Source organism: Tinamus guttatus, unplaced genomic scaffold (assembly GCF_059628265.1).
Source record: "Tinamus guttatus ecotype Peru unplaced genomic scaffold, ASM5962826v1 Tinamus_guttatus_pri_ptg000203l, whole genome shotgun sequence".
Lineage (NCBI taxonomy): Eukaryota > Metazoa > Chordata > Aves > Tinamiformes > Tinamidae > Tinamus > Tinamus guttatus.
In genome coordinates, this window is record NW_028288737.1 from 1,892,068 (window position 1) to 1,912,138 (window position 20,071).

Genomic DNA, 20,071 nt, shown 5'->3' on the forward strand with positions numbered 1-20,071 from the left:
TTCAGCTACTAAGTGCTTTACTTTAAAGATGTCTTGTTGTGTCCCTGTGCATTACCGGGCACAGGTTCCCAAGGACAAAGGCGAGGAGGAGCTGAGCTGAGTCAGGCCCACTGCGAAGGTGCCCTGGATAAACACAGACTCCAGCGGCCGAATAGCTAAAGCCCCAGGACCCGGCAGGGTGACCTTAGCCTAGAAAGGTGACCCACGGGGAGCAGATGCCTCTACACACATTCATCCTCGCGCTCCGTGCGCCTTCCTCTCGCTGGCACGTGCCACGACGTGTGTTGTCCTGCACGCAGAGACAGCACCGGCTCAGCTCGGCATCGCAACAAGTGATTTGTTGACATTGACACTCAAACAAAATCGCGGTGGGGCTGAAAATGCGTGACAGCCAAATGATGCCCTTTAGACTGAGGCCGGTGCTCAGAGCCTTTTGCATCACTCCGGCAGGACCGAGGGCGTCGAAGCGACGCTGTGCGGCGCCGGGAGCCCTTGCTGGGCGCGTGCCGAGCGGGATGCAGACGGCACGTTCCTGCGGTGGGAGCCCAGCTGCAGGGTCCTGCCGTGTCCCTCCAGCCGCTGCTGTCCCCATAGCGCCCTTTGGAGATCCCCAACGCAGCGCTGCAAACGGGCATGGCGGGAATGGGGCTCAGGCCCTCGTGTGAAAGCTAAGTGCATGCCACAGAAATCTCCACGGGGCTAGGCCAATGCCCACTGAGGAATACTGCTATCAGATTTCGTATTTATTTATACCAAACCATCCTTCCCTTCGCATGGAGTTCACTAATGGTTCACACAGGAGCGTGCACACTGTCTACCCCACTTTCCCTAGCTTTGCCCTCCCATTCTTTTTATTTGCTTCTAATGTTCAATTGTTGTCTCTTATCTTAAATCCGTCATACAGCCCTGGTGGGGGAACAGTTCCTTACATGCCTGTGCAGCTCTCAACATAATAGGACGTCTGGGTGCTGGCTGAATAATACGAATAATCAGACATAACACTTTTACAACAAATTTATTTTGGCAACGCCGATGCCCTTTGTCTGATATGTGCAGACATTTGATAACCACGTTGTACTCACACAAATAATTACAAAAAGTAGATGCTAAGCCTGACTAGATTAGCTACCAAACCTTTTACAAAGCATAAGGCATGGTTTGGCAGTGCAGGGCTCCTTAAATTCCTTTGTAGGGCTGAGGCACAGGAGAGTTTACAATTACTTAGGGATGATGTGAAGAGGCTCAATCTAAATGTAAATTTGTTCCTCAGAGAGCCCAGCTTACAGTAACCTAAGCCTAAGCTGTTATTTTCTGCTATTCAATGGGATCTACTTCAATGACACCATAAGAAGAGCTCGTTGTAATGGCCAGGCTCCGAGTTAGAAGGCAGCGCTGGTGTTTAGGAACTGAAACAAAACAGGAAATGTAGACAGAGAAGATCCCATGTCTGCCACGCGTGCAGATCAAGCAGCACCATCGGATTGATTCCAACGTTTTCCCCTCTGTAAACTCCTGTGTGGCCACACTGTGCTCTCTGATTACAGAGTCCTGGAGGGATCCTCAGCAGGGCCGGCGGGTGATACAGGATACAGGAAACAGCAATGGCTTCACCAGAAAAATAGGTGACTTTTCATGCTCAATTTTTATCCAACCTCTCCCTCAACCTCTTCTTGGGGGATCCAGAGCCCCACAGTCCTTGTCTAGGCTTCAACTCCTGGTCTTTGGAGTTACAGCCAGACTGCAATGGCTTGTTACTGATTTGTATCCAAAAAACCAAAAACCACATCAGTTTCAAATCACTATCCAAAAAGAGAAAAACCCCCAAACAACACGTCAGCCCACCAACCTCCTGCAAGTACCTGGGATCTCCTTATCAAACGAGGCAAGCCGAGCTGCCGGTGCCACGGCACCACCTCCTCCCCATTTCCTCGCTCCCCAGCTCTCCAGAGATTAAATACCACGTCTCAACAAGTGGCCTGTCCAGTCGGAGTTGACACAGCTCTTCCATTTCTGGTTAACCCCCACATGCTACAGGTGTAGCTCCGTCCAGCGGAGCACTGCTGTACCAAACCGTGCCAAATCAAGACTTCCACAGCTATGAAACACTTGGCTGGTTTGAGCATCTGGAGCTTTGGTGATGTTTGAAGGCTCAGTCATCAAATAAGTAAAAAGTCGCTGGCAATTGAAGGCTGGCTGGAACGGAGAAATGTGCTCTGTGCCTTTCTTCGTAGACACTGTGGAGTTCACACGGAACAGGAGCATTAATCTAACAGATATTCAGGGAGGAAAAAGGAAAAACAGCTCATATACTTGTTACTTTATAAAGACTGATGCTTTTCATAGATTGTGGCAGCTGAAACTGACATGCCTACTGGAAGGCGTTGTTGTAAGTTATAGTTTGATATTACCTCAACACCAGAAATATTTCATGCACTTATGAAACATATATTTTAAAAGCCTAGGAGGCAGATTAATAAGATGATTGCTGTTCAGCAGTGTTAGTGTGGATATTCTGCAAGGGAAAGTGTCACCTTTACACTGAGCAAAAGATCAGTTTTATAATATGATAAATTATCCATTCCTAATGTACAGTTGGCTGAGGAAAGCTGCAGAAAATATATTCTACACACACACACCTCTGATAACTAACCAATATCCAAACATAGCAAATATTCAATAGGATTAACTTCCTAGATATATCCATGCCAAATTTAGCAATTAAAGCTTCAGTATTTTTCCACAGTTTCATTCCCACTGTATTATTGTCTCTGTCCTTAGTACCTCTTCATCTGTTTTTGTCTGAGCATGATTATAGGAGACAGATCCCAGAAGAAAGTAAATTCCTTTTTTTTTACTTCATTCCCACTTCAGCTCCTTCTTAGATTCTGTTTTGTCTTTGGGCAGATCTACTGTATTCTTTATTTTGTCTTTTTTTTTTTTCCCGGTAATCTGCTTCCAATTGATGCTAAGCCTTTAGGACTCCAGGTCTTAGGGCTGGTTTCCCTTAAAGATCTGTCTGGTTTTGAGTTAAATCTGGTTTTGGAGACAGCTGCTCCCTTGCTTTTATGTCTATGAAAACCCAGAGCAATTGCTCTTGCCCATAGCCTGACTGAGACGGGTTAGGGGTGACTCTGTCCTCAGGCACCTGCTCTTCTCTTGGGGTCCAGGGCAGCCACCAGAGCAGCTCTGCTTTCTCGACAGTGTCTCCACGTGGAATTTGCCATCCGATGCTCCCACCGGAGCTTGGGCCTCCTCACCGCATCCTTGTCGCGTGGCAGCCAAGCGCTCAGTGATGTAGGGCCTTGGCAGCTAAGCACGTCGTTCCTTCCTGCAGCTTGGCCTCATCTGAGCAGGCTCCACAACCAGCTGAGAAATCAATGATTTTTAGGGAACATGCAAACTCACACCCACCTGCCAGTGACTAAGTACTGAAAAATAAAGGCACAGAAGCAGCAGAAACCAATGAGTAGGAATGCCTCATCCCCAAGCAGAGAGAAGCAAATAACACTGGCTTGCATACCCCAGAGGGGTATTTGGAGATGGATCACTCTTTGCAGAGGAAAAGAGAAGCATGGCGTAGATACAACGGAGCGTAGGATCCACAATGTGCCCAACGGTTTGTACCAGGCTCCATGCTCTTCCAGCAAATAGGTCATTTACTTTAATTTGCAGATTCAAACAAATGCTGTCAGCACCTCCTCTTCAGAAGCCAAAGGATTAGCCTTGCTTTCTCGACAAACTTGTCTCACAGTTAATACAATTAACACAATACTAACGACACTTGTAGTATATTGCAATCTTTATGTGAGCTGTAGAAGAACCAGCAATGTTCGTTTTCTTTTCATCTGTAACAAATTGTTCAGCAACAAAGCTTTTCACTAAGATAGGCAGTTAAAAGTCCACCAACAATATTTTCAGATCAGCAGAACACTTGTTACTATACCATATCAAGAAAGAAGTGTCCTTAATACATATACTGATTGAATAGCATTCTGGAAGAAAAGCCTTGAGAATTAAGCAATGATACAAGTGTGATATCTTTTCTGAACTTTGGCCTATTGTGATTTCAGGATGATTTGAAGCAGTTAAATGTAATTTAGCGCTGGAATTGCCTACATTTTATAAAAAATAAGGCACAATCTGATAATTAATTAGAGCATCTCAGTTTGTAGGGTTCCTTTCAGAAATACGCTGAAGAGGGAGAGTGCAGTAAAACCAGGTAGGAGGAGGAGACATTCTGTATTTATCTTACCTTGCTTGGACTCTATTCTCCAGCTTCTCAAACCAGAAACAGACGCCTTTTTTTTTTTTTTTTTTCTCTCCAGTTTCTTGCCTGGTAGTGGATTTACAAACCTAAATATTTTCTATTTATAATCGTGAGGTTACAGCATGGTGAAAACACATCGATGTCAAACCTGCTTGAATGCCTTACACGTGCATCATTATTCCGGTATTCATACAACGACCGTTTTTACATTAGAAACAGAACAAAAACAGAGTTTGTTGGATACGTGTCTTAGTCTGGGAGCTAATTACAAGTTCCCTGTGCTTTTTTTTACTAACGCTGTGCTAGCAACTTCCCGAACTAATTTATCCTAACACCGGGTGAGAACAGCCCTTGTCGGGCTCCTTCTGCCCGGGTTTGGGAGCGGGTTTGGGAGCCGCTGCTGCCACCGGGAGCCGGGAAGCGTCCGGAGGGGGACTCAGCCTGGCTGTATTGTAGGCACTAATCAAAAATAGCAGAATGAAACCGGAGAGACTTTCGCAGAGTGACTAACACGTTTCTAACGTGTCCAGAAATTTATGAAATGCAAGGAAACAACAATTGCAATCTGTCTGTCTATCTATCTATCTATCTATCTATTTTAATTTTTGCAGTATTTTGATAAATGTCTTAAAGAAACCCATCGACAATTCTTCTGGCAAAGAATTGAAAACTGACTGAAAGGTGAGGAGTTTGCAGGGATAACTGGCAAATGTGAAAAGTGGTTACTAGTGGGAATTTGTCAAGGCATATCACAATACAATTGCTATTTTCAATTTATTAACAATTAACATGTGAATGAAGAAGCAGTAAATTTGCTCAAGTGTGCCAGGCTACAGGAAGATCTTAATGAAATTACCTAAGTGGCCACTTTGTGAAAAAAAAATTACTTTAGATCCATGGAAGATAGTAGACTAGAGCCGAGTGAATAATTATTTCTAAAATGTATCAGCAATTTTTAGCTTCTGCATACGTGTGCAAATCACTAAAGGTCCATTTACGGTTTTCCAAAATTCATTACTTATTTCAGTTATTTTCTGTTCATAAATTGTGTATGTCAAGTTATGTCTACTTGAGCAAGTAGAGCCTGAAAATTCACACCCTGATTACTGCTTCTGGGTTGCTGGAATCTGGAAGAAGCAACACACATTGATTTCTGTTCTCTTAATCCCAGATTTCTGTGCTCTTAATCTTCATTTATGGATTCAGTAACTATGAGAGAGATTTCTAAATGTTTAGAATTAGCTAGATTAAGAAAAGTGAAAAAGATATGCATGATAGAGTAGAATATGTAATGGCAAGTAACGTGAATTATTTTTTTCTTTTCCCTTCTGTTTTGTACCAGATGGAACTCCATAGAGTTATTAAAATACAAGCTAAAACATGTACTCTACACTGTAGCCTATCAGGTGCAAGGAAAGCTTAGTTAAAAAATTCAAAAGAACATTTAGGGAATTATATCAGTAATACTGAATTGGGGGAATAGATAATAATCTTAATTATAATAAAAATGGAATTGTGACAAAAGTTCATAGAAAGAATGTAGTGAAGCTCAGATCACTTGTAGGACTCAAGATGACTGAACAAAGATTACTGGGACAATTCAGGGAAACAATTTTGTCGTAACTGTCAAGGAATATAACTAGTTTCCTTTGAAAAGCAACTATTCTGTGGATTGAAAGTAAGAAAATTGTGTTGGGCAATAACATCTAAGAAAACAGCAATTTGGGAATCTTAAAACATGTGTGCTGAGAAAAATTTGGATATGAGGAGTTTACCGGCCTTTTGCCACTGTTTAAAGACCTGAACTTGAGAGTTTGGGCTGTGTATAAAACCTGCTGCCCATTTCTCAGTGCATCGTCATAACAGACCCAGCCAACACATCACGGGCCTTGGTCACACCAGGACTTTGTGTGCCTCTGCGTTTATGTTATCTGAAGAAGAAGCCACTTAGCCCTTAATGGGTAAGCAGCATCTCTCCGAAGAGCACCAGCATAATGTGGCATTTAATAGGATGCAGAGCACTGCAGTCTGATTTTAACAGCAGCAGGTTTATATTTGTTCCACTTCTCATTTTTAATTCATTGTCAAAAATGCATTAATTTTGCATCATTTGCATCATACATGAGGCCTTTCCTGTAAAGGGAACACTAAGAGTCCATTATTTTTATCTTTTTTTTTTCCCCTATTCTGTTTCAGTGTTAGTCACTTACTTTCTTTATATGAATCAATGTTGCCTCTCCTCCAGAACGAGTGTGTGGGACTCTTCAGACAAAGTGCCGATACCAAAACTGGGGCACTTCCCTTTAGTGATAAATCCTGAGCAACAACATAAAGCACCACATATGAGGGCCCTCACTCGAAGCACAATACGTACCCGACTCCCTCTCTTTGCTGTCTGCCACCAGCAACGTGTTCACACCTTGCCGTTGCCTCCTCATTTCTTTTGGACTGTCACAGTAAGAATCTTCATTGCCACTCTCCAGAGAGATGCAGCAATTTTTACACCACTTCTGTTCTCTGCTGAAGTGCAAGAAAAATCTTAAATGTCTATTAAACTGCCAGTTCTTCACTAGCCATTTTTAAGCTCATCATCCTTTCTAATGTTAAAGCTCTGGGCAGTTGCTTTGATTGTAGCTTCTGCACACTGTACTTTCTCTACTTTGCCTGTTGCTCAACAGGCAAAGAGATTGTATTATTCTGTATTTGTATTATACATCGAAGAGATGTATATTCTGTATTATTTATGTATGCATTATTTATTTTCTCAGAGACTAGAAAACATGAAGCGAATGCTGCCGTCTAGGCTAACGCTTAACTGCACTAAGTGACTTCATAAAATAAATGAACACTCAGAATATAAAAAAACAGACTCCCTTTTGGCATGAGGTTTATCCTCCTTCACTACTCTTTCTTTTAAGCATCCCCATGCCTTTCTTACCTCTGCCTCCTGCTTTCTCATCTCATCTAACTCTTGCACACCCACTGTACCAAAACCACGCTTGCCCTTTGGGCCATGTTACTGCTCTCTCCAAATCTTTCTGCTTGCCTGCAGCGTATTTTTTTAGATCTTATCCTATTATCTTCGTGGGTTTGCTTCTCTCCACACATGAAATACGAAAACTCTCTGATCAGCGGGGAAGGATGCTGGAGGCCCATCGAGTTTGAACCCATTATGTTTAAGTCTGCCACTGGGTCAGGACAGAAAAATACTATGCAAAGTTGCATTGGGGTAAATATTGGGACTGCATAAGCCGCCAATTGAAATCTCGTTGCGATAGAAGCCACAAAATACACCATTAAGGACAGAAGGGACCCAGCACAGGCGTCAGTGTCTTGTGTCAGAAATGGCACGTTTGGGACACTTCTCCTTTAAGAATTTTCAAGAACATGTACTAATTAGCTCGATGTATAAGTATTTAAATACCAGGAAGCACAGCATTTTTATCAGCCTTTTAAACCTTCCTCTTTAACGACAGAATAACGCATCCCCTTTGCACGTAGCTAATATCAGTTTTGCCGTGTGCCTGGGATAAACGAGGTTACAACTCTGCTGGGTTATTAAGGGCTCTCGCAGCTAATCCCTGCGATCAGGCAGACCCGGGCAGGTCGGGACGGGAGCACCGCGGGCTACGTCAGCTCCTCGTGGCGAGGGTGGCATCGTCGCTGGTGAACACAACGCTACCGGGTGGCACGCTTCGTTGTATCTTATGTTCTTTGGCATCTTGGCGAACTTGACCATCCGGGTTGTTACTCCCAAGTTCTATCTAATAAGTGATGCTAAATAATGATACTCTTTTTATTCTTTTCTCAGTGTTCTAGGTTTCAAATTCTGCATTGTCTTAAATGAATAAAGTTCTTCAGGCAAAACTAGCTAGTATAAAGCTAGGAACTCAAGTCCCTGTTGTTACCTTGAGGCTACAACGCACTAAAAAGTAAAGCACTTTATAGAACGCTATACCATATATTATAGAACTAAGCTCTTCAAATCAGGATATTCAGGATTAATGCAACATTTAAATCCAAACATCATGAATGGAAAAAAAAAATATGGCCTGGCATAACCCCTGCCATCTGATTGCCTTATACTAATGTTATGTAAGAATTTACATGAGGAAAAATATCATCCTTTTGTCCTCTGGTGACATCGGGAGGGAAAAAAAGATATTTTAAAATGTTAAATAATTTTCAACAACTATATCTTTATCTCATCTGAGATCCTAAATACTAAAATACTCAAATCTAAACTGTTTGGCTATAGTTATCATCATAGTGAAGAGCTCATTTTGTTAGGATCCTCAGTCATGTATTTTCTGTTTCAGCACTCGCATCTTAACTCATGCCTGAACCCTCACATTTTGGGAGCTTGTAACTTTTCAGATGCTTAGGTCTGTGACACTTTTGGAATTACCACAGCATCTCTGCACTATATTTTGTTTTTAAGTATGTGACAGATATTCTCGGTGCTGGCTCGGTCTTGAAGTTATTTGCATTTTGGAGCAAAAATGCCAAGATTATGTTGTCACATGGGACTGTATCTACTCTCAGCACAATATATGCCTCCTCTGTAAGCAGCTTAGGACAGGGAGCGTGTTTTACACAAAGCAGAGTGCGTAACCAATGCCCTTATTTAGTAATATTCCACGTTCCCACTCCGTCTGCCTGTAGTGCCCCGCAGCAGGACGGGATTTACTGGAGTGAATAGGAGCGCTAGCACCAGTGTCTACCGGAGCACACGCAGGATTGCTGCCCTTCCTGTCGGAAAGCAAGAAGTGGCCGAGCAGCAGCCCGGAGCCGCCTCGGGTCCTCCCGCCACCTCCTTCCCGGGATGAGAGCGGCGCCCTCGGCCGGAGCGCTCCGCTTCTCCCATCCCTGCCCACGCTCCCGCAGAAACGCGCTGCCTTTGAAATGCACGGGCCAGGATATTACTGAAAGATCGATGCCTCCCGACTCCTGCTACGGTTCATCCCGCTTCTTTGTCTAGCTGGCAGGGAGGCGGGGGCTAGGGGGATGCTGGATTATCCTCAAAACCCAGCAACAAAAGCCAGAAAAGCTCTGCCTTAGGCATTTCATAATCCACATTTCGAGAGAATTACTAAGTATGCCTGAATTATCTCAGGGAAAATCTGGCCTGTTTTAAAATAGCCATTCATAAAACTTGCAAAACATTTCACCTCCAAACAATTTCAAAGCCAAAGGGGTGTTTTGGTCTGATCTGGTACCCACTACGGCTTAGCAAAACAAAACAAAAACAGCAGGCTGCTGAATTAGTAGAATTAGCTAATATTTAAGCTCTCTAAAGTTTTCTTTTACAATCATCTGCTTTATCTTTACACCACTAATGCTAGACAGATAAAACTAATAAATGTGTACGAGAAGCACTGTGATGGAAGTTTTGACAAAAGGAGGGAGAATATTCAGGTTTTTGGTCAAGTGAATAATTAAAGATCTTTAATATGAAAGACCTTTACAGCTAGAAGAGAACTAAGGAATTTGCTTCTCTGAATATAACACGGGAGAGAGGGATTTGGGTATTTGTTTATTGATTTATTTTTTTAACAAAGGAAAACAACTAGCTAGTCCTTTCTCATGGTATTAGATAGATATCATGCAACGGCTCAAAATGCTGATTTGCTTAATTGCATTAGTCCACTCCCCTCCTGCTATGGGAATTGAAGCTTCAATGGCAAATTCAGCCTCCTAACGAGATTACGGTGGCGTTCTCCATATGAGCCTGTAGGGTGGCAATAAGATGGGCAAGGGAACCACATGTGTCCTTGGTGACTGGCTGAGTGGTTAACCCGGGTAAGAGAGGGTGGAGGGAAAAACGGGTTTGAGTGACAGTGCTCCATCCTACAAAGTTCAGTTCACTGCTGAGCAAAGCATAAACAGTGCCAAGCAACGACCATGGGGAAATTACCCTTGTTTTAATCTCTGTGTCTTCCAGCTGGTGTCAGTAGAAGGGGGACAGGACAAAGGACCTCACGCTGCGGCAAAGATCATTAAAATGAAATGTTAGAAGGCCACGGAGATCACTGTGCCATCTATTAGATATTATGTTCAGTTGAATGCAAATTTTTTTTATTTGTTATGCAGTTTGATACTATTATTATTATTCTACCTACAGTCCACATTCTATAGCTTGATTCCCTTTTTATCCTGCTTTCATAATGAAGGTGCCTTCTAGTCATCTCCACCAGCTAATCAAATTGCTTTCTCTTCATTACTCACATGGAGGCTTTCAAGCCTAGGAGGCTAACTGAAATATATGATCTGGACTTATATTCCATGGAAGAGTTGAAGCTATGCCAGAAACAAAGTGTATTGCTATGTTATTCTTGCAGTCATACTGAGAGCTGGTGATAGATTTCATAATAGCAGGCATTTAGTCACAAATATGCTCAATTACTATACACATACTACATATAAAATGTGCTTGTTCTTCATTCACTGACTTCAGTGAAAAAAAAATGATAACCTTTCTGCCATTTATCCAATAAATTGTGTTAAGATCTCTGCAGGGCCATATTAAAGAGATAAAGTCTGTGAATGCAGAAAGACAAGAGTTTGCTTTGTATACTATTTTTCCAGGATAAAAATATTTCTGAGTCAGAGGACAACATCAACCACCCATTTAAGCAGTCTGCAACCTGCCAATGCTGACCCTCTGAACCCCGTTTAAACCACAGCAGTTCCAACCTAGAGGATTTCCATCGGAAGCAGTCACATTAGACTGCCATGAAAAATGTTTGCAAAGGCAGAATTGCACTCAGTGCCATGAGACTGCTTATGTGAAGTGGGACAGGAGATCGAGCCTGTGCCTGAAGGTGAACATTGCTGCTGCAAACACAGCAGGAATGCAAAAGCAAAAGAAAACTTACTTGGACCAGGGTGTATCAGTGGTGTCTGGTTGTGCCTCTGGCACTCTGCTCCTGGGAGGGAGGAACTGCCACAGTGTCCTGGTGCAAGGGGAAGATGAAAAGGACAGACCATTATGAAATGAAACCAAGAGAATCAGCTTCTAATTCCTCTAATACACTAATTCAGTACAACTGCGAGCACAATCAATGGCTTAAATCTTTCCACTATTTCTAAATCTTAGGGAGCACATGGAAATCACATTTTAAAGAGAGAAACTTAATTATGTTTCCTCAGAGCTAGTCATTTGCCAAACAAGAAGTGACAAGGTCAGGTCCACATTCCTTACCTCTTTCCTCATCCGTGAGGGTTTCTGGTGTCCACTGCTGACCTGTCAAATCCAAGCTCCATCACAGCAGCGCTCCCTCTGCTCTGGGTCAGGCTGTGATGGCTCCTGGCAGCCCATTTTGACACAGCTGGTTACAGAGTTCAAAATGGAAAAATCAGTGGGTTTCTCGCTTTGTTTTGTGTTTGGTTTTGTTTCCCTCGGTGCTTTTGGGAAAGCCTGCAGCTCTCAGAATCACTTCCCGACCCTGGCTGCCGAGGTCTCCTGTTTCAGAAGAGCAGCGCGCTGTGATCCCCGGGGCCAGGGCTCACACGAAGGGTCCCGCAGCCCTTGGGCTCCGGCCTCGCTCGGCCCGGCCCGGCCCCACAGCGCCCGGGGTCGCCTCGGGGGAACGGCTGCGTTACCCGCGTCGTCTCTGCTCGGGCCTGCAAAACGCGACGTTCTCGGGGCCTCCCGCCGCCTACTGAGCGCGCGGCCAGGTTTGCTCATTAAGCCGTCCTCGTTCACGCAGGTTGGGAGGTCAGCTCCAAATGCAGCAATTGCTGTTGTGGCTGTCGGGCTCATCTGCAGCTCCTCCTTTAGCCCCTTTTTTTTCCCTTTTCTATCACGAGAAATTATCCTTCTTTACTTTCTGGAAGCTTCTTTGTTGTTTCTTATTTCTCTGGAGCCCAAGAAAAGACATCCTGATGTACTTTCCAGCAAGTCCAGCCAGTAAGTGAGTTAACAGCTTAAAAAGTTGAAAGACTGTGAAAAAGGAGGGAGAATCTCAGGCCCTCTTTTGCTTTTTTTTTGTTTTCTTTTTAGGTATTTATCCTTGATACATAAATTAGAAGCCTCTAGACTCTTCAGACTCTCTAAGAGTGAAAGGGATGACTCTTCCTGAGAATGACTTGATGTAGGAACCTAATTTAGGCATCCAGATTTAGATGAGTTAAGTATATGATCCAATGACTCCTTCCCACTCCTGTTCATTTTTCCACTACTCACATGGGTAGGAAATTCAGATGTACGATACTATTTTTTAGCCACTTGATGTGACCCTTTATTTCTGATGAGAAGAGAGTAACCTTCTGAAGTGTGAGGATGAAATTACACTCTGCTCGGGATTAGAGCCATGAGCTAATATAACCACACAACCTCAGGAAGACCTACGCACACACCAGAATCACGGATCTGAAATCTGCACCTATAATGAGAAAAAACAGAACACGGGCTATGTAAATGGGCTCAGGATCACAATCCCAGTCAGTCCTGATTTGGCCAGGAACAGCGAATAGTTGGGGAGTGGGGATGACTCTTCTGTGGGAGTAACGTCACCTTCCAGGCAGATTTTGCCATTGGCTAATCCTGCAAAGGCAGGAATTTTGATTGTCACAGAGGGGCCTAAGAACTAAAATGATCACTTAACATGCAGCCCAAACACTGTTAGGAAGCGGGGTTTGGGTGTGTAGCATACACTTGTGACCGCGTCTGGCTGTACAATCTTCTGACCTCAGCTGCAAGCGCTCGTGCAGTCAGAACGGCCCTTGCAGTTACGGAAATATTACTGGAACTACTAGAAAAAATGACCACTAGTCATCAGAAGGGAGCGCCTTCCTCTGACCAGATGCTATGAGAAGAACTGTGGAATATGGGTAGTATTATCTGGGAATCAAAAAGAAGGGGAGAGTGAAAAAAAAAGGCCAAGATAGAGCTTTCTGGTGCTGTAAAAGAAAATGGAATAAGCGGGATAAAACACTGTGATTCCAATCCTGAATTTGAGGAACTCCTAAATTACAGCTCTGTGCCAGAGATGAATGGTCAAGGACTCTGCCTTTCAGATAGCCAGCAACATTTTGAAAGTATCTGGCAACTACCTAGACACTTGTGCATCCACTTGTGCATTTTGTCCCCATTTCAGAAGTTTTTTTCCCACCGCACACTATCATTCTCTACTACTTTTGTTCTACAGGATCTCCAGTTCTGCTGTGCTCCAGGGGCACTTCCTCCTCACTCCTCTTTCCTTCCCCATTCCCTGGAACATCCCTGTTTCACCTTACACCATTTCTCAGATCTATTTCTCCCCTGCCTCACACTCCCTCACCTTAATTTCGCTTCATGCCCCAACCTCCACTTCCTCTATGTAAGAAATGTGCACGAGCCTGGGATGCTGCTTCTCTTTGGAGCCTGTCGATGCCCCGGGCTCAGCTCTTGTTTGCCATGAGCTCCCAAGCTCTCCCAAGTGCAGTATTTCCACTTCCAGTATGGAGATTGGCGATGCAATATTTAATACGGGAGGTTTGACCCTCCTGCATCTCTAGTCTCATTTGTGTTCTCCTCTCCATTCATTTTCTTTTCTCTTCTGCCATGTAGGACACAGGGATCGCAGGGCCTTATTAAAAGGCATATGGCTGTCAGAAAGCTGCAGCAGCAGCACAGCCTCCTTTCCCTCACTGCTCACACCCCGCTCCTCTCCCCAGGGCAGAGCCGGGACGTGTTAGACTTTCTCTGAGACCAGCGACTCACTAACGTTTTACGACTGACTAAAACAAACAAAAGCCTCGTGTTGATTCGAGGGGAAATCAGAGCCTAAGTGGTACTGGATTAAAATTGCACGGCTCGTTCGGTTAAGTCGTCCTGATGCCCATGCACCATACTGCATTGAGGTGAAAAGTGATGCTCTCCAGGAGCTGCTTTTCCACCTCTTCAGAGGTGAGCAGCCACCCGGATGCAACTATCTGATTTTTGTTCATGTCAAAACCCTCTTTCCAGCCCTTTTCCCCCCTCAAACACTAATATTTACTTACACTGAATTGTGCAAAGCATGACATGTTATTACAGAAAAACGGAAATTCTCTTTGTCCTACTGACCTAATTGCATGGAGTTGCTGTTTCCTGGGAAAAGAAAGGTTTAACCGGACAGAAGAGCTCCCCATCTTCCCACTTACAGTAACATCTGCAGTTTCAGCAGGCACCTAAGCTTTCTTTAGGGGCTCAGAGCTTAGCACAACAGCAACATCTGCCCTGTCCAAACACATTTTATTCTGCAGTACTGCACGACCTCAGAGGACATAAAACTAAATTTACTCATTAATCTTGGCTTCCTAAACTTGCATGTTGTCCCTTGGACAGTCAGCTTAGCTGCATGCAAGTTGGATACAAATGCTAGATACTGCTAAAAAGATAATCCGGCCTGCAGACAAAAATTGCACGCAGAATGCAGACAGCAGGTAAAGCAAACAAGTAAAAAGCAGTTAAGTGCTGGGATTAAGGTGACATGAAAGACCAGAATCATGGGAATATACCTTTGGGATGACCACAGTATTGTATTCCCTTAGGTTTACAGTTACAATTAGTAGCCTACAATTACTACTCTTGCATTGAAAAGCATTTCCTGGGTGGATGGTTTCCCCACAGAATCAGATCTCTTGCCCCCTGCCTCTGCTTTCCAGAGTTAATCCCACATGGTAGGTGGCATTTTGTATAGTCCAGTCTAGTAGTACTAGTATAGTACTAGACTATAGTCTATTACACAGGTAGGTATTTTATATGGTCTAGCACATCTTGTCCCAGTGGTACCAAGAGGAATGTGACAGTACAAATGAGGATGGGAGGTAGCAAAAAAGAGATCCAGCCTGAAGTGCACTTGTCTTTCAACACTGCTGCTTTCCATATTTTTTTCTCCTGTTGAATCACAAGTGTGCACTTTTGGACAGTGCTTTTGCAGTTTTAAGCTCGAGTGTAGATGACCCAGGTCCCTTCCACCTTTATTTTTGTATTTCATCTTGGCCCTTGCACACTTGGGTTCAGTGCATTTATTATGCAACTTCATCCTCCTCTCTCATTTGCACTTTGCTTGCTTTCCTAGTTCTAGTCCTTCCTGTTACTCTTTGTTTGCTAACAGAGCAATCTCTAGCACGTACCAAAACACACTTAGGAGCAGCATAATCACCACTGCTCATAATCACCACTGTTCCGATCCAATTTGATATATATATATATATATATATATATACAGATGTCTACGTTAGTGCTTAACTGACATTAGGATCATCTGTTCTTCTGGCACTTTGTTCACACTGCAGGATTGTGTTGGAGATGAAGAAGTTGATTCTTTCAAGAGAAAACTCAACCAAAAGACGACCTTCAGGAGCATGATCAGCAAATCCCAATGCTGTCAGGCATTCAGGCCACAGGACCAGACCAGAACTAGTCCAAAGGTATCTCCTTCCCTAGCAGTGCCCCGTGCAGGTCCTCAGCACCAATTTGGTTCTCCACATCGACTTCTTTGCGGCCACACGACTTATTAACATCGACAGGATATATGCAGCAGGCGTAAGTATACACAGATTTGCCCTACTCTAATTTGGTAAAGTATTGCAGGGACCTGCAGAGAAGTTACAGCTACCTGTAGAACATCCTGATCTTTTTTTCATTAGTATTTTTTATAATAAATTGCCTCCTTAATGTGATGCTTGCCTTACTGAAGCAGTTGCCACGTTCTCTTCTTCCTTCCTCCTCCCCAGGGAAACCATGGATGCTGCATTCCAGGACTTCTCAGGTCCTTGAGCATTTTTGAAGAGCACTTGTAGTGATAAGGGAAGATCATCTGATTTCTTTCCTAAAAGATTATCATCTCCCCAAGGCATTTTGTGCATACTTTGGTTTGCTAAGCATTTTTATATTTTGTTTATTAATATACCTTCACACCCCAAATCCGCTTTTCCTGGCACAAGACTTCCTCTCAGGGCAGGAAGAAACAGATCATTTTGGATGCATTTTCTAGACATTTCTTCACTATTTCTATTTTGAGACTACTTTGCTTACCGCTCACAGAGTCATCGCATATTTTTTGCTTCATCTTTCTATGTTTCTATCGCACTTTCTTTTTACATCTTTTACAAGTAATTGCACTAGTTTAAATAAAGCTTTGATTATAGACCATTAAATCAATAATGGCTTGGCAGACTGACATTGATATTGGGTAAATTGACAGATATTATAATCAAAGAGTTGAACACATACAGGAAAATATTGGGAAAACTATAAACATACATGATATCCAACCACCAAAGAGCACACAATCAGGGAGAACTAGGCAAGTCTGCGTAAGTCACCACTTAAATTATGAAAAGCAATCAGTAGGGTTAAGTGGCGAGTCTTCTGATAGAATCTAGGTTCCAGGTGGAGTTCTGACATATCCCAGAACGTTCTGGAAAAAGAAAAAGCTTGTGAGATGGTAACGTTTGTGGACAATGTCAAGCAAAAGACAATCTCTGAAAGGACTTCATGCACAACAGGGCAATAAAACAACGTCAGTAAGTGCAGATCAACACACCTGCAGAAAAACAGTCCTAAGCTTTCACACCAAATGGTGGGCACTGAACTTTCCTCACCGCTGGTTCACGATGACATGGAAGTACCATGAAACACCTTAGGTTTGAAACTAATTACGTAAGGAACAGATTTTACTGGGCAAGTCTAAGATAAAACATTGTTATTTTAACACGTTTAATACAGTTTAACAAATCACATTCAAGCTTGCTTATATTTTGATTCATTTATTAGGAAATGAAGAAGGCCCAGATACTTTGTTATTCTTGAGTAAGCTGTAAAGGTGGGTCCTCAGGTCGTACAACGAAACAAATGGCATGATACAGATCACTGAAAATTTCTTTAAAATATCCTTTTATCTCCAGACAGAATATTTAGGCATATGCATACAGAAAAAAACAAAAGAGTTTACTTTTAATCCTTCAAATAATGGCTTCCTTGTAAGAACAAAACATGCTAGCATCTTTCTTCGGCAATATTTTCAGTGTTCACAGCCGCTCACCACTATTGCATTTTAAATCTCTGCTTTGCCAAGAGCAGCTTACCCGGTAGGAAGAAATAAGAAGCCTTTCCCATCCCGGCCGGGCACTTCCTGGCTTCCTTTCTAGCGGCGCTGCACTGACCCCTTATGGGCGACTTCCACCAGTGCACGTATCCTTAAGGAAAAGGGCAGTTTCCCGAGGAAAACTGACAGGATTCAGAACTGCTGCTTTGAACCTCTGGCTCTTGGACTTCTCATCATGAAATAATCAAATATTAGCAGCTCGCATCCAAGACGACTGCAATTATTAGGCAGCCATCTTCATACTCGGATCATCTGAAATGTTTTAAGCCAGAGGAAGTGAAGGAACACATTTGTAAGTGAACACTACATTTAATGTGTTAACTCTGACAACTAGCTGTGACAAAGAAAATTCCTTTTTTAATTACCATTTTTTTAAAGGTGTCTCGACTGATTTTGTATCTCTGTCTGAAGGAAATGAAAAACATAAAGGTCTAATTCAACATTTTGCATGTGCTTTCTGCAGTTTTTAAAGGAATATTTGCATTCAGCACAAATGAGTCTTTTTACAAACAGAAAGTTATTTCAAAGATCCATTGCCTCAGTAAAACTGCTACCTTTTCCACTGAATGAGGAACTACAAACCTAAGAAGAAAAAATGAGGTTCGTGCTGATTGATGCAGTTTCTTTTTTCTTCCACAAACTACAGAAAACTTGTGGGAATGAGCTCGTATTATGGAAAAGAAAGACTCCAGGCTGGAGGGGTCTGCCTTCTATAACAGCCCTTGGAAGAAGTTCCTTCCTTGCTAGCTTGGTTGTCCTAGTCTCCTTGTTTTCCTTGCCCCCTCAGAAAGGCTCTAGAGATCTTCCTGGCGCCGCGTGTTTTAGGCGCAGGGAGGCAGAGCGTGGGCCGACAGGATGGCGAAGCCGAGGTGCTCGCACTGAGGGCTGCCAGCACAGCCCTCTTCAGACAGCCATGCAGTCCGGTAAGACCAGCACTGGCTTTGAGGATAACGGGATTAGCTGGAAATCCTTGCCGAGCCAGAAAGAGCTGCTGAATTCCCTATCCTTTTTAAATCTAGCACTCTTAAGCACTGATTAGCTTACCACCTATCCATTTCACAAATGGCATTGATAAAGAAGCAAACCCAGCAAGTTTCACGTCCTTCTGCCCCGTCAGTGCGGTGACATGAAGAACAGGAGCAGCCCTCAACGCAGATGGGAGAATGGTCCCATGTACAGCAAGGACACAAACGCACCCCTGGATTTGCTGTAGCAGGTCACCATACCCCAACCCTTTAGGTTTCGGTCTTTTATTCCTGCTTCTGCTCCCCGCTGTGGTACCAGCCGATGAAATCACCTGCGTGACTCTGCCTTCATGGAGGGCATCTGGGGAACAGGAGGTGCCTTCTGCTTCCAGCACACACAGCATCACAGCAGCTGTGACACCTTTTATTTAATTCAATGTGTGCAGGTGAGCTAGAGGTTTCAGCTTGCTCCATATCATTTCCTTATCACTTTTACAAAAGTTAAAAATTGCCTGTCTTCCTACCTTCCTTCTGGTCAGCTCTAAAAAAGTGATCCGTTAATAAACCTGCTGGTTAAGTATACATTATGAACAGACCTAAAACACTGTGGATATGATAAATACTGTATCAGTCTCTTAAGAGATGAACTTCAGTTTTTGTACATGATGCTGCAACCCACAGCACCAACTGGACATGCCCCTGAAATCATGTCATTTTAGGTGTTGCCTGGATTTAATCCTAATCACACTGAAATTGGCAAAATCACCATTCAACAGACAGGATCTATCTGCCATTATCTCATGAGAGCCGCACACTCCTGTGTATTTTCTCCAGGATTAAAGAGAAAAAAAAAAAAAAAAAAGCAGGGACTAGAGGACCCAGCACCCACTTGACATGCTCCTATGATAAAGCACATTGGGCTCGGTCGTAGAAGGAAACAACCCCAACAGACATCCTAAAGAGTAGAATGGGCTACTCCTAATCAGAGTATTTCCAAGAGCATGATGATCAGCTCCCACGGGTTAGGAGAGGTGCAGAACTGCAGACTGCCCTTTTCTCATCCTCTCATCTACCAGTGGTTGTGCAGGCTGCTCCAACAGTCCTTCCTTAGGAGCTGGCAAGCCTTGAGCTGATAGATGAACTTCCATGTGAGGCAATGGAACAATCATTTTATATATAAATATACAAATATATAATTTGCCCTTTTCCCCACTACACTGCAAGTGCCAGCTAGGTGGAGCAAGGACATAACTGAACTTCTTTGGAGTCATGGAAAAGTTGCAAAGAAAAAGACAGAAGGCAACATCTTCAAGTTCATAGTACAATAGAACTAAAGCAAGCAAGTTTCCTGAATTTTCTGTAATTTCCAATGAATAACCAAAAACATTTAGGCAATCTTGCTTAAAAACATTTTTCTCAAATTCAGTGTCCTTTCATTTTTTGGTGACATAGATTGGGGCCCCAATCTACTTATTACAAACAAACAGCACAGAATTACAACAGGAAAGTTTAGCTAAGTCAGGTTTCTTAATTTTTATTAAATTCAAAAACTTCAGGAAAAAAAAGTCACAAGTATCTAAGTACATGTAAAAACAAATCAGCTAAAATAAAGTGGTTGTCAAGTTAAAATTCATTTTCCATAATTTTTCCATCTTTGCAAATTGCCCACAGTACTATCAGAAATCCTATGAGGGCTTTAGAAATTGATTTTGTCTTACCAATATGATAGTAAACTCTAAGTTTACTATGTAAAAAAGCAA